Genomic DNA, 13,848 nt, shown 5'->3' with positions numbered 1-13,848 from the left:
GGAGCCCGATGTGGGACTCGATCCCAGGACGCTGGGATCATGACCTGAGCCGAAGGCAGCTGCTTAACCAACTGAGCCACCCAGACGTCCCCCTTCTTAAACTTTTTAATAAGGAAACTTGGGTCTGCAAGCTTCACCAGATTCAAGTCGAATTTTTTTTTCAGGTGTGCTTCCCTCAGCAGACACGTAACATCTGGTTGTGTCTCTGGAATTAGCAGCCATCAATAATCATTGCTAGAGCCATGATTTCATTAGAGGTTGTAAAGTGGTGATACGGTATTTATCATCTGGAGATTTCTGTAAAGACAAACCCTGGCTGGTTATCCTTAGGTATAGCTATTCAGAAAGGGGATATATAAAGCTTGGGGCTTAACCAGTTTTTAACATAATGGGTTGGTTTTCTAGCATCCTTCGGGGTGACCAGTGGAAGGCATTAGGCTTTTTTTTTTTACTTTTTTTTTTTTTTAAGATTTTATTTATTTATTTGACAGAGAGACATAGTGAGAGAGGGAACACAAGCAGGGGAGTGGGAGAGAGAGAAGCAGGCTTCCCGCTGAGCCGCTGAGTAGGGAGCCCGATGCAGGACTCGATCCCAGGACCCTGGGATCATGACCCAAGCCGAAGGCAGCAGCTTTTTAAAAAAAAGATTTTATTTATTTATTTGACACACACAGAGATCACGAGTAGGCAGAGAGACAGGCAGAGAGACAGGCAGAGAGAGAGGGGGAAGCAGGCTCCCTGCTGAGCAGAGAGCCCAATGCAGAGCTTCATCCCAAGACCCTGAGATCATGACCTGAGCCGAAGGCAGAGGCTTAACCCACTGAACCACCCCGGCGTCCCTGAAGACAGCAGTTTAATGGACTGACCGACCCAGGCGCCCTGGCAGTAGGCTTTAAAAAAAAAAAAATTTTTTTTTAAGTAATCTCTACATCCAATCTCTACACTTTTTTTTTTCTCTACACTTTTTCTAAAGTAAACTCTACACCAATATATGTGCTGGCATGTAGTTCCTAATCTCTATCTAAAATGGGACTGGTACTTAAAACCTTGAGATCAAGAGTTGCATGCTCTACTGACTGAGCCAGCCAGGTGCCCCGTTTGGGGCTTTTTAAGAACATCATTATGAAGTCATGGATCTTAACTTAGTCAGTGTGTGTAAGTCCACGTGGTTCTTATCCTTTTGGATGCTTAGTCCATCTCTGGTCTGTGGGAGCCTCTTCAAGCTGGCCTGGAACCATTGGATGTGACCTTACTAGTCTTTGCTTGTTCCCTTGTATGTGATGATGTTCCAGGCTTGTCTTGTGCATTTCCTGCCCCAGACGTGGAATCAGGCACTTCTCCAATGAGGAAGGGCATGAATTTTTTAAGATATTCGTCCAGTTTCTGAACCACTTTGCAGGAGGGAATTATAATTTATATCCCATCAGCAAAGCAAGAGGACCATTTTCTCCATATACTCACCAGTGTTGAGTGCTGTCTTAAAAATCTTGATGTTCATTTGATGGGCAGAATAACTTATTCTAATTTGCATTTCTTAGATTCCTAAGAATCTAAGAAATTGGATTTTTTTTTTTTTAAAGATTTTATTTATTTGAGAGAGAGACAGGATGAGCTGGGGTATGGGGCAGAGGGGAGGGAGAAACAGACTCCCCACTGAACAGGGAGCCTGAGGATAATGCTGGGCTTGATCCCAGGACCCTGAGATCATGACCCGAGCCGAAATCAGACCCTTAACCACCTGAGCCACCTAGGCACTCCTAGAATGTTTTCTTATATTAATATTTGCTTTGAGAACTCTGCGTATTTTTTGACCATGTTACTGTGAGAATTTTAGTACTTTTATGATTGATTTGTATCTATATACTAAGACCAGCAGCCCATCTTCTGTCCTTTGCTGGAAATACTTTTCCTAATTTATTGTTTGCCTTTGGGAGTTGTTTACAACTCCTATTTTATGTAGTCCCTTCCTTTATAAAGCATAGAATTTTCCAGGCGTCTCTTGTGAGGGCCTCACGAAGTCAGAAAGCTGCAGCCCACTGGTTACTGCCAGGAATTAGCACACAGACATTGATGGTGCTCGCCTCGCCTGACAGCAGGTGTGTTCCTTGAGGCCAGAGACCTGCCTTGTCCCACGAGGGTCTGGATCCTTTCTCACCCTGACAGTCTTGCTCTGATTGCTCATTCGTGGTGAGGGTGCCTCTTAATTTGAGCATGTTTGGTGGCCAGTGAAGGACGCTCTGAGCCACCTCTCATCTGCGCATGGCCTGCAGGCCCCTAGGACAGCAGGCAGCAGAATGCCAGGCTACCAGCGATTGGCAGCTCCGCTGTGGGGCTTCACCCACACGGGGCAACCCCCACTCAAACTGCGGCGCCCCACGGGTGTGTGTCCTATGATGAGGGGGCTCACAGGGTCTGTTCGGAGAGAACCACCATGCTCAGGTGGCAGAAACGGGGCAAGTGACAGATCAAACAGGGCACTTTGCCGCTTATTGGTCTGCATGGGAGGGATGCCAGCAAAGGCCTATACCAGGTGAGGGATGTTTGTGCTGGTATGTAGTTCGTAAAAGATAAAAAAATCTCGAGGGGCACAAGGGAGGCTCAGCTGTTAAGCATCTGCCTTTGGCTCAGGTCATGATTAGGGTCCTGGGATCGAGCCCCACATTGGGCTCCCTGCTGAGCAGGGAGTCTGCTTCTCCCTCCCCCTCTGCCTGCTGCTCTGCTCCTTATGCTGGCTCTCTCTCTCTCTCCTCCCATCAAATAAATAAAATATTTTTTAAAAAATCTTAAACATAATAAGGAGAATAAAGGACTTAACATAGTCTTTAACTGAACACATGCCAGGCACTGTTCCAAACATGCTACATTTATTAACATGTGAATTTACTTTTCATAAGCCTGTGAGGCAGATAACGTTATTAGCACCATTTTGTGCAAAAGTGGGAGCTCCGCACGGGTAGACAGCTTGCCCGAGCACATATACTTGGTGAGAGAGAGAGTGGGGATGGAGTACGGGCAGCTTTTGAACCCAGACTCTGGGCTCTTGTCCATCTCCATCCTGCCTGTATTTTGGAGTCCGGGGCCTTAACAATGTGCAGCTCTTCAGCTTTCCCGGAGGGCACCGTGATCTTGTGAGGGCCCTGCGTGGTAAAGCGGAGCCTGGTGACCTTACAAACGGGGATTCGAGGGCCTGCAGGAGAATGACTTGCTCAGCTCCAAGGCTAGGGTGCTGGGTTTTGTGCACCTGGTAGCTGACACTCCTCTGCCACCTAAGTCAAAAACCCTTTGAACGTCTAGGAACAGAATTACCCTTCAATACAAGCAAAGGGATTGCCTTTTCCCTTTGAGGAGCTCCAAAACCTTCAGGGTCTGGTGAATGTGGGAGTTTTGGTCCACACTCTTTCTGGGCTTCCTTCTAACCTGGCAGTGGGCTCTTTTTTTTTTTTTTTTAAAGATTTTATTTATTTATTTGACAAAGAGAGACACGGTGACAGAGGGAACACATGCAGGGGGAGTGGGAGAGGGAGAAGTGGATTCCCATGGAGCAGGGAGCCTGATGCGGGCCTCCATCCCAGGATCCTGGGATGATGACCTGAGCCGAAGGCAGATGCCTAAAGACTGAGCCATCCAGGTGCCCCTGGCAGTGGGCTCTTGTGGGCCGTGTGGAGGCCTGGTCTTGAGATCTCGTGGTCAGAAGCTGGGTTCGCCCTTTGTGGAAGTTGAATGGTTTGCCCTTGTATGAAGAGCCACAGACTGAGTTCCAGAAGCGCCAGGACTGCTGGGTCAAGGGTTCTGGAAGGGTGCGGTGGAAATTGCCCCGCTGTCATCTTGCCCCTGGCCTAATGGCTCAGGCAATTTTTAGATGTCAGGAAGTATAACAATATGGTACATTTATCTTGGTGAATAATGGATGAGACCTGGGAAGGTACTGTACTTTTCCTGGTGAATTATTTACCAGGAGCCTCTAATTTGAGGGATCTCCATTATAAATGGCCTGAATCTGGTATCTAGAGAGCCCCTCCCCCTTCACTACCTCCCCCAGGTCTCCTGTGCCCAGGCAAGCTGTAACCTTTCGTGTCTAGTGATAGAGTTAAGTAGCCCTGTGACCCAAGCTGGGGACTGAGTTAAGAGTCTCTGACACTGTTGGGTCAGGGGAAAGGACCTGGAGACCCAAGGATAGACTTGCCAGGGGAACTTGAACTTGGGGTCAATGTGGGGCTGGGCCCTGCTCTACAAGGCGTGAGGAGCCCTATGCATGCCTACATGTGTGTGAATTCGTCTGCTATGAGTCTTTGTTTTTCTTGCCGCTTTTTCTGGGTCTCCATGACTCTTGTCTCTCCGTGTGTCTCCCTGCCCATGTCTCTTTACCTGTTTGCCACTCACCTTCTCTTCTATCAGGACCTGGGTCCCTCTCTCTCCTCTCTGCCTGTGTCTCTTCCTCTCTAAGTCAGCTCATCTCCCTCTGTCTGTCAGTTAGCCTCCCTCTGTCTCCTCTTTATCTGTCTCTGTCAGTTTCCCTCCAGCTCCCTTCATCTCATCTCCCTGTCTCTTTCCATCAGTGTCTGCTCTCCGCCCCCTTCCCTCTCTCCCTGCCACCCGCCTCCCTCTCTTCCTCTCCGCCTCCCTCTCCCCCCTCTCTCCCTCCGTGACTTTAGAGGTCTTTAAGAAGCACCTCCTAGAATGGAGGGACAGTCAGTTCCAGACTTAAGTGAAGCCAGATCTTGGTGCCTTCCAGACCCTGACTCAAAGATCAACAGAGTAGGCATGAAAGAAACTTTAGGTCTTTGTCATTTTTTTGGCTATTCAATTCACTTATTGCATCAGCCACTCTTAAGGGCTTAATTTTTTTTTTCCTCCAGCTGTTTGTGTGTGTTTTATGTTTTATAATGTTTTCTCCTCCAAAGTCAGTTATCCCTAGGCTTGAAGCATCTGGTGATGAGTTGCAAGTTTTGGCTGCTTTTAAAAATAACTTACAAGGAATTGTTTCTATTATTCATCCGCTTGTATTTTTTTTCATCTGTTGTTATTGATTTGAGGATTGAAATACTCATTTTGCCATCTTTAGCCAGAATGCTTTCTCTAAACAGCTGATTTTAAGCAAATGACTCTTCTTTGGTTATTTTCCTTAAAAAACAAAGGAGCAAATCACTAGTAGTGATTTGCAGTTAGGAGGTTAAATAAAAGAATATGATTGCCCTGTTCGAAAGTTTATATTTTAAGCAAGAAAATGAGGTTATAAGGTGCCTAGCAAGTATCTATGGTTTGAGTTAACTCAGCAGCTGGCCTGCCTTCTACATCCCCCTCTGCCTGTGGCTCCCCTCACCTTGTCACACCAGGCCAGACCCCATCACATCTGAGTCATATTTGAGCAATATGTTCGCGGATGCTGGATTGGATCTCCACTCCAAGATCGTCCTCCCCTCCAACGTTGTTTCCAGCAACGCATGCTAACAGAGGTGGCTAAGAGAACTTTTGATGGCGGGAGCAGATCTGTCTTCACAAGGAGACAGTGGGCACTCTGGACAGCCCTGCCCCACACCTTTCCCCAGCCTGTCCAGTAGCCTGGAGTCCAGGAGGGCACTCGTGTCTCCTCCAGCCGTTGGTGGTTCCAACCCTCCTCCCTCAGTCCGGATCCTTTGTGTCCCCGGTTGAGGCCCAAAGCGGGCAGCATCCCTTTCTAAGACTCTCCCCTCCCTGGAGAGAAGGGTTGCTTTCCAGAAACAGCTGTTGGGTCAGACAGGTGGAGAAGGAAAGGAAAGAAAAGAAGGCTGGGGGAGGGGCACTTTGTGGATGGCGGTCTGCTTCTGACTCCTGGGCCCTGCCTTGTGCCCTGGCCTGGAGGGCACACCCAGTCCGCGGTGCATGTTGTCCCACGGGGTCTCCTGCCAGCCACCCTTGTCTCCTGCCCATGTGTGAGACATCGCTGTGTGTCACAGGCTGTGTGGCAAATGCAGCCCGCTGCTGCAAGCCTGGAGTGGCTCGTGCTTTCCACATCCCACATAGCGAAGTGATTTCCTCACATTCCCCACTCCTGCCTGCCCCGGGAAGTGGTTTGCAGAGCGCTTCTAAATATAAAAGCCTGAGACCAGCTCTTCCTCTTATCCCTTTGAAACCAGCTGAAGTCCAGCCTCTTCAGGGACTTTTTGGGTTTACTGGGGAGAAAGGGAGGGAGGCAGGAGAAACAGGCTCCAAGGATACCCAGTAGGCAGCGGGGACCACCTGCGGCAATAGAGGCCAGGGTTCTGGGGGCACCCAGGGGAGGTAGGTGCGGGCTTAAAGACCAGTCTTCAAATTGTGGGCAGCTGTGTTCGGCCACTTACTTGTTGAAAATGGAAAAAAAAAAAAAAAATCCACTACCGTCTTCCCTCCCCAAACCTAGCAGCTCGATTCATTTCCTGGGAGAACAGCAGGAGGTAGGACATGGCCACAGGGAAAGATCTTCAAACACAGCGCTAAGTGGAACAAAGTAAGGCGTGGAGTGAGCAAGAACCGGAGACCACTCACCGAACTTAAAAGGACCTACCCTGGGACCCGCAGTCCCATTTCCCCAGGGCGCACAGAGAAAAGGATTTACATTAAACGAGGCTGAAGGGTTGGGGGTGGGTGTGGATCAAAGGAAATAAGTGAAAGGAGAGAAGCAGCCCGCACAGCATCATGGAAGGAACATCATGGAAGGAACGCAGACCCAACCCAGACAGATAGACTTCGGGGCAGGACAGAGCCAGAGGGTACTTGCAGACGGACTGCCATTTCGTGGGACAGTCTGGACTCCACTTTCCTCCTCAGGAAAATGAGGCTGACCCCCGTGTCGAGGGTTCTTTAGGTTAGAAATAATGTGCCTGTGCTTGGGGCCGTGTAAGAAGCCAGTAGTCAGAGGGACTAAGGCAGTGCCATCTAATGGAGCTTTTTGTGGGGACAGATCTGCACTGTGGGATACCGTGGCCTCAAGCTAGGTGTAGCTCCTGAGCACTTAAAATGTGCCTCACACTAAGGAGGAAGATTAATTTTCAATTTTGTTTCATTTTAATTCCGTTACATTTCAGGACAGAGCAGGTCTAAGGGACAGTTCAATTTATTTATGAGTCAAGAAGGATTTCCTTTTTTAAAAAGATTTTATTATTTATTTATTTGAGAGAGAGAGAGAGAGAGTGTGTGTGCTCAAGCAGGGGGAGCTGCAGAGAGAGAAGCAAGCTTCCTGCTGAGCAAGAAGCCTGCTGTGCTGGTCAATCCTAGGACCCTGGGATCAGGACTTGACCCAAAGACAGACGCTTAACAGACTGAGCCCTCAGGCACCCCAGGATTTCTTCACTGAAGTACAGGCTGCTCCAGCTAAAAGGCAGGGAATTGTGTCCCCTTCCATAGGGAATTTGGGCTGAATTGTGGTGGCCCCTCTGAGATCTATGCTCACTGCCTTATCAGCCTCCCAGGGAGGAGGCAGATGGGTTGAAAGAGTCTCACAGAATTTTCTGAGCCTGCCTTGAAAGTTAATAAAACCAGGCTAGGTAAGACCACAGGATGCACCACCCCAGGCTCACCTGGAGCGGTACTCACTGTGGTTCCCGGGAGCCCTCACCTCTGCACTTGGGAGTATAGTGAGTGGTTGTGGAGCCTACAGCCAGGAGCTGGGCTCTCTGTCCCCTCTGGAGCTCCGAGGACACTGACTGAGCAGCCCTGAGGTCTTCCTGGGATTGAGCCCTGGCTCATTTCTCAGCACCCTGGTCCAGCTCTGTCGCCTTGCTAACATATATGTATTATTTTCTCAGGCCTCTGACTGGTGTCTTTTTTTTTTTTTTTTAACAGATTTTTATATATTTATTTGACGGAGAGATCACAAGTAGGCAGAGAGGCAGGCAGAGAGAGAAGAGGAAGCAGGCTCCCCGCAGAGCAGAAATCCCGATGTGGGACTCGATCCCAGGACCCTGAGATCATGACCTGAGCCGAAGGCAGAGGCTTAACCCACTGAGCCACCCAGGCACCCTGACCGGTGTCTTTAGGAGACTTCTCTCTCCTTTGTACTGAGAATGGATCTGTCCCCAGGCACAGAGGGTGGAACGAACTCCTGGTTCTTCCTGGCAGTTCTGGTCCAGCAACCCCCCTCCCGGCCCCATCCATCAAGCCCTTGGACTCCCCAGGGATCACCTTATCCAAGGATATTTTAATCTGCGGTCCATGGTTCCCTACCTAGACTTCTGTTTTGTTTCTTTTTCTTTTTTTTTAAATTTTCCTGAAAAAAAAAAAAAACGCAGATTTTGTGGGTCTGTACCTAATGTGAATTTCCTTTGAATATTGCTCACTCCCCTAGGAATCCGAAGGAGAATCACTAAAATTGGTTCCAAGGCTGCCATTTTCCAGAAGAGGAAACTGAGGACCCAGAGAAGGAAATTAAATTGGCCAAGATGGGATAAAGGTAGCCCTAGGACAAGATTTCAGGTCAGGCAGGCTCTCGGTGACTTCATTCCCCCCAGACGCTGGTGGGGTATTTACGGTGACCTGGCCTTCTGAGGGGCACAGCTGTATCCTCTTGGGCACGAATGTCTGCCCTCTTCTCAGGCTTGCAGCCTAGCTTGGGGGTGCTGTTCTCAGTCATAGCACAGATGGGACTATCACGGGTGTCACAGGCAGTGAGCTCTCAGTGCAAGTGTGTGGCTAAGGCAGAGGGGAGATCTGGTGAGGCAGGATGTGAGCTCAGCCATTGGAATGGGAGCAGCTTGTCAGAAAGTGGTGCCGGGTCCCTGTTTGCAACCCCCAGCTACCTCCAACCCACACACCTGCCATTTACAGCATCTCCTGAATCATCCTGGGCCCTGCCCTGCCTTTCCCTTTGGGCTTTGGGGGCTGGGGGCTGGAGTGGGTTTGGGAGAGGACTCTGGGGCCTGAGCCCTTTGTTCCTGTAGCTGCCTTTGAAGCACTTTGCAGCTTGAGTGCTGGGTCCTGGGAACGGTCCCATTCTGTTCTCTCTTTGATGTAATTTTATAGTTAGTAAGTCTGCCTGGGAAGGGGTGGTGATTGGCTCGGGTCACTGCTTGTTAGCGGTTGTGTGGAGACTAGAACCTGGGTCTCCCCATGCCGTGTTCCTTCGGCCTGATCACACGTGGCTGGGTGTTTAATTCATTGCTGCTTCCTTGAAGACATCACAGCCATGTAAAGGTTACCAAGGGTGAGAGATGCGTCCCAGGTACGGCCCTCCCAGCCCCAGCAGAAGATGGGCTGGTTCCAGGGACCAGCAGTGTGGCCACTGGCTCGGGAGCATCTTAAGCCTCATTTGTGGGCGTATTTGTCCCTCTGGCTTGGATGCCACGTGATGCTGGACACAGGGACCTGCTCCTGCCATCAGAGGTTGATCTCCCCCCGCTGGGGCCTCCCAGGAATGGGCAGGACAGGTTTGAGTTGTAGTTTTCATTTAAGGTAGATGAGCTGGCCTGCTAGATTTTGTTTCTGCCCTAATCTCTGGTTATTTTGTTCTGCTCCTCTAATCCGGATGTGGGAGCCTCTCCAGACATTTGCAGCTAGATCCCAGGATGGGAAGACTGTCCCGTTTTCCCTGGCTCTGGCTCTGTTCCCTCCTGTGCAGCTCAGAACAAGGACTGCAACGGCTTGCAGAGGGCTGTGGCGCTCCTGTCTGTGAACCTGGGGCCTTTCTTAGACCCTGGAGAGGCAGAGGGGGCTAGAAACTTTGTGCTCTGCCTCTGGGTCTCACAGTTTGCTGTGGTCGATTTTCTGGGACCCCCTGCATCCTTTTGGTCTGGACTTATCATCAGAGGGTCTATACCGCATACAGTATCTTGCTGGTACATGCTGGTGGTAGAGAGGGACATGGCAGTTCCCAGATTCACAGACACCACTGGGGCATTAGTGTTTCTGCTGACCTGGGTGGGTCGGTGAGGAGTGGGCTAGCTCAGCCTGCTGTTCATCCACTTGACTTATTCCTGCAGTGGTTGACATTTGTTCCTCAACCAAATGACATATGTGTGTGAGCCCTGGACCTTTGGGGTGGTTCAAGGGCAGGAGAAAGTTATGCCAGTTGAATCCCAGAAGGCTGAGGGTCTGTATGTACAGTGTGTGACCCCTTGGGGGAGGACTTGTGGTGCAGGGACCCTGGTACCCCTGGGGCCTCTTGCTCAGCGCCCTTAGAGTTTCTGGATGGAGAGTACTTGTGAGGAGGGCAGACCTCGTCTGGGTGGGGGCCGGGGAACTGCTGTGTTTCCTGGACGGCGCATGTTAGTGTACCGCTTGGGTTGAGAGCTGCCTCTCCTGGTTTGTGTCCTGATGCCATTGCCCAGACAAGGCACAGGGTGTTGGCGAACCTCTTCCTTGGGGGTTTGTGTGCCTTGACGGGAGCCACCTCAGCCTGGGCCCTTGGGGCCACCCAGGAGTCAGAATGTCCCCCATGCGGACCCAGGCTCTGGAGCCAGAGATGGAGTCTTAGGTGTGGAGGAGTCGGCTACTTCTGTGTGACTGGTTGGGCTTGGGGGTGGTCCCTCACATGGTCACACACTGCTGTGTGAAATGCCCCCATCAGGGCCAGCCGGCCAGTGTCTTAGTAGCTCAGCCTGGTCCTGAGGCATGTGTCCCAAAGATGGCATTTTCTTTAGGAAAAGGGAGAGCATGTAGATACAATCAGCTGGTCAGGTTTGGCAGGTTCTGGGCCTGCACAGGTCCTGGGGTGTTTTTCCTCAAGCAGGAGGACCAGCCCCCACTGTGAGACAGGTAGTTAAGTGGCCCATATGGATGCTTGGACCAGGGTAGCTGAAATTACTTCAGAGCAGAAAAACTTCCTGCTGCTTTCTGCTCTCCATAAAATCATGTTTACACATGTGTGTGCACACATGCACACGTAGACACACATGGGTCTGCTGGGCCCGGAGCCCAGAGAGCAGCAAGGAGGGCGGGCGGCGGACCAGCCGTTTATGGGGGGGTGGGGAGTGGAGTTGGTCCGCTGCCCGCACAGCCTCGCTCTGGGCTCTGGGGCCAAGGCGCAGGCAGAGTGTCTGCATATAGATGGCTGTTGGGGGAGCTGAGGAAATAGCTCGGAAAATGCCCTTATTGGGTATTCGCAGCTCCAGCTTTGTTGAGGTTGGCGCCTGGTGTGGGGGCAGATGGCTCTGGCTGCCTGCTGTTGCAGGGGGACTGCTTGAACCCTGTGTGCCGGGCAGGGCAGCCTCGGACCCTCCGTGTCCTCCGTGCTGTGCTGTGCTGGGGGCTCCGTCTCTGCGAACCCACTCAGCCTCAGGGCAAGGGGTGGGGTCCCCATTGCACGGTGAGGGCAGCTTCCTGCTCTGGAGGGGCCTGGGTGTAGGAGGCACCATGCACGGTGTGGTCAGACTGTGAATGAGGGGGCGGCTTTGGGAAGCCCAGGACCAGTGTGCCACCAGAGAAGGCCGTCCCCAGACCTTAGCCCTGGGGGATATCGTCAATTCATTGGTGGTGCAGGGTCAGGAATGTGCTGATGACTGCACCACCTTGGGGCAGGTACCACCTCGGTGCCCAGAAGCCTTCTATCTCTCTGTCATTGCTGTCCTCCACATCTTGTCATTGGGACCGGCCGAAGCTTCTGAGGAGGTCCTCACTGCTCAGCTCCTCCTTTCCTGGAGTCTGGGATTTCTGCGAGGGATTCCCCCATCTGCCCCTGAACCTTCTGCCTGTTCCCGCCAAGCTGCACAACAGAGTGAGCTCTCTGGCAAGCCCTACACACCAGAAAGGCCTCTAGTCACCTTCTTGGCCAATGTGGGGCCACGGCCCTGGGCCAGCCTCCCGATGGTGGCTTGGAGCAGGGGGCTGGGGGCTTGGAGAAGGCCTGGTGGCTGTTCTCCCTGCCTTTTATAACATCTGAAGTCTACCCCAGCCAAGCACTAACTAGGACCTTCTGTGAGCTGACGTCAGGACAGAGGGCCCCGCAGGGCCAGCTTTGATGTTTCCCAGGCCCTGTTGTGGGGGCGCAGGAGGCTCTGAGCGGCAGTCTGGGAATGCAGCATCTCTCACCACACAGCCCCAGAGCAGTGCTTGCCCCAGGAGGGGATGCCGGAGGCTGAGCTGGGGTCCCTCTGAGTCACACCATCTCTTCTTTCAGCTCCGATTTCTGTGGCCCGTGGTCTGTGGTTCCTGCAAGCCCACAGCCCCTTTCCCTGCCTCCCACCCCGACCTGATCATTCCCCTCAGACTTCTCTGTTACAGAGGCTCCTCCCCATCTGGGTCTGGGAGTGGTCCTCCGCCTCTGGAGGGGGAGTTTCCTAATGTTCTTAAAAACGAGGGTCATTGGGCAAGACTCATGCCGGTGGAGATAGGAACCGTAGCTGCCGTTCACTGGGTCAGCTTTGTCCGAGTGTCTTGACACGAGTTTCTGTGTGTGTGACTCATGACGAGCTCACGAGAGAGGCCGAGGGAGCCAAGGCAGAGACCATCTGCCTGCCTTGCCCAAGGTCACACACCGAGCATGGGGGCAGGGGTTGAGCCCAAGCTGTGATTCCACATACCTAACTAAGGTTTCTCTGCTCAGGCGAGCCTCTGGGCTCCCTGGGTCTGGGGAAGCTGAGCGGGGAAGTGGGGTGGTTCACCTATTCTCTGACGGCAGATGATCTCTCTGGCCTTTCACAAGTGTCTGGAGTTCAGGGTCAAGGCCCCCAAGAATTCGGTGAGTCCCATTTGCAGGGGACCACTGGGGCATCAGCCTGAGTCTACCCATGTGCCTCATGAGAGGTAGTCGGGCGGTGTGCCAGATGCCTCCACATTCTCCAGCTCTTGCCCCACACTCCCTTAAGGTGACCTCAGTCAGACAGTGAGCTGAGCACCTTTGTGTGTCTGGTGTTGTCGGTAGGAGGTCTGCCTCTCTCCCTGGCCACAGGGACTGAGCCCCATTGTGGGATCAGCCATTTCCAGGTTGGTTTTGAGTTCGTGGGCGGAGCTGGGAAGAGCATGGGGCTAGGAGTTGGCTTCCTTGGGTCACAGTCAGATGAGCTGTTTGATTCTGGGCAGATCCCTTCATTTTCCGAGGACCTTAGTTTACCTATCTGCTCGACAAAGGGGTTGTGCTGAGTTGCTCTGCGGGGGCAGGGGCAGGGTCCCATTCCTGTGTGGTGACTGGAAGTGAGTGGGGTGTTTGGGATGTCACGGTGACTGGGGGTGTGCTTGGCAGCGCCCCGAGGACAGGTTTGTTAACTTGCACAGTGGGTGGGATAGCCCAGCAATGCTCCCACCCAAAGAGCAGTGCCCCGCTGAGCAGAGATGGAGGAGGCTCTGGGCCCCTTTTGACTCCATGACTGTCTTGCGGGCTAGCACCTCTGAGAATGTTGGGAGATGGACCGACACCATGGGCAGCCCCTCATCTGGACCTCACTCTGACAGAGCCTGCACTTGTCTTGCTGCTGACTTTATGGAGAGACTGGTTCTTAGGCCCTAAAGAACCAAACTTCACTGTCAGGGGCTTGGAACAGCTGTGATTAGCCTCTGTAGGTTTGGAAGGGCAGAGCAAGACCTCCTCAGTCTCCTCTTGCCCTTACCATCCTGCTTTGGTCAGAGGCAGAGCCTGCTTCTTCCCATAGCAGCCCCAAGAGGCCTATTTCTTCTTCCTGGAGGGGCTGCAAGTCCTCTTCTGTGCCATCACCCACCTCTGGCAGGCAGGCCCGTGTTCCTAGCCCAGCAGCTCAGGGCCTCTGCAGGACGCCCACGTGGTCCCGGAACAAAGCCCGGTGTGTTACTTCTGCTGTCACCATGCCACCTGCCCAGCCCTGCCCTCCGCCTCCTCAGCCCATCTGCCGCTCAATACAGGTTTCTCACTTCCCCTTTGTTCCCACTGGCTATGGTTCCGCCCCCGGTTGCAGGCCCCCCCATTCTCTGTAGTTGCCCCTTGGCCCCAGC

General features: G+C 52.3%; 1 protein-coding gene across 1 annotated transcript in view; it reads left to right on the top strand.

Annotated features, from left to right (window-relative positions):
- Positions 1-13,848, top strand: part of PTK7 (protein tyrosine kinase 7 (inactive)) — a 65,457-nt gene that overhangs the window by 26,109 nt on the left and 25,500 nt on the right. The window lies entirely within an intron of this gene.

The sequence above is a fragment of the Mustela nigripes genome, chromosome 5, assembly GCF_022355385.1.
Source record: "Mustela nigripes isolate SB6536 chromosome 5, MUSNIG.SB6536, whole genome shotgun sequence".
Taxonomy (NCBI): domain Eukaryota; kingdom Metazoa; phylum Chordata; class Mammalia; order Carnivora; family Mustelidae; genus Mustela; species Mustela nigripes.
This window is presented reverse-complemented; position numbering and strand designations above follow the sequence as displayed.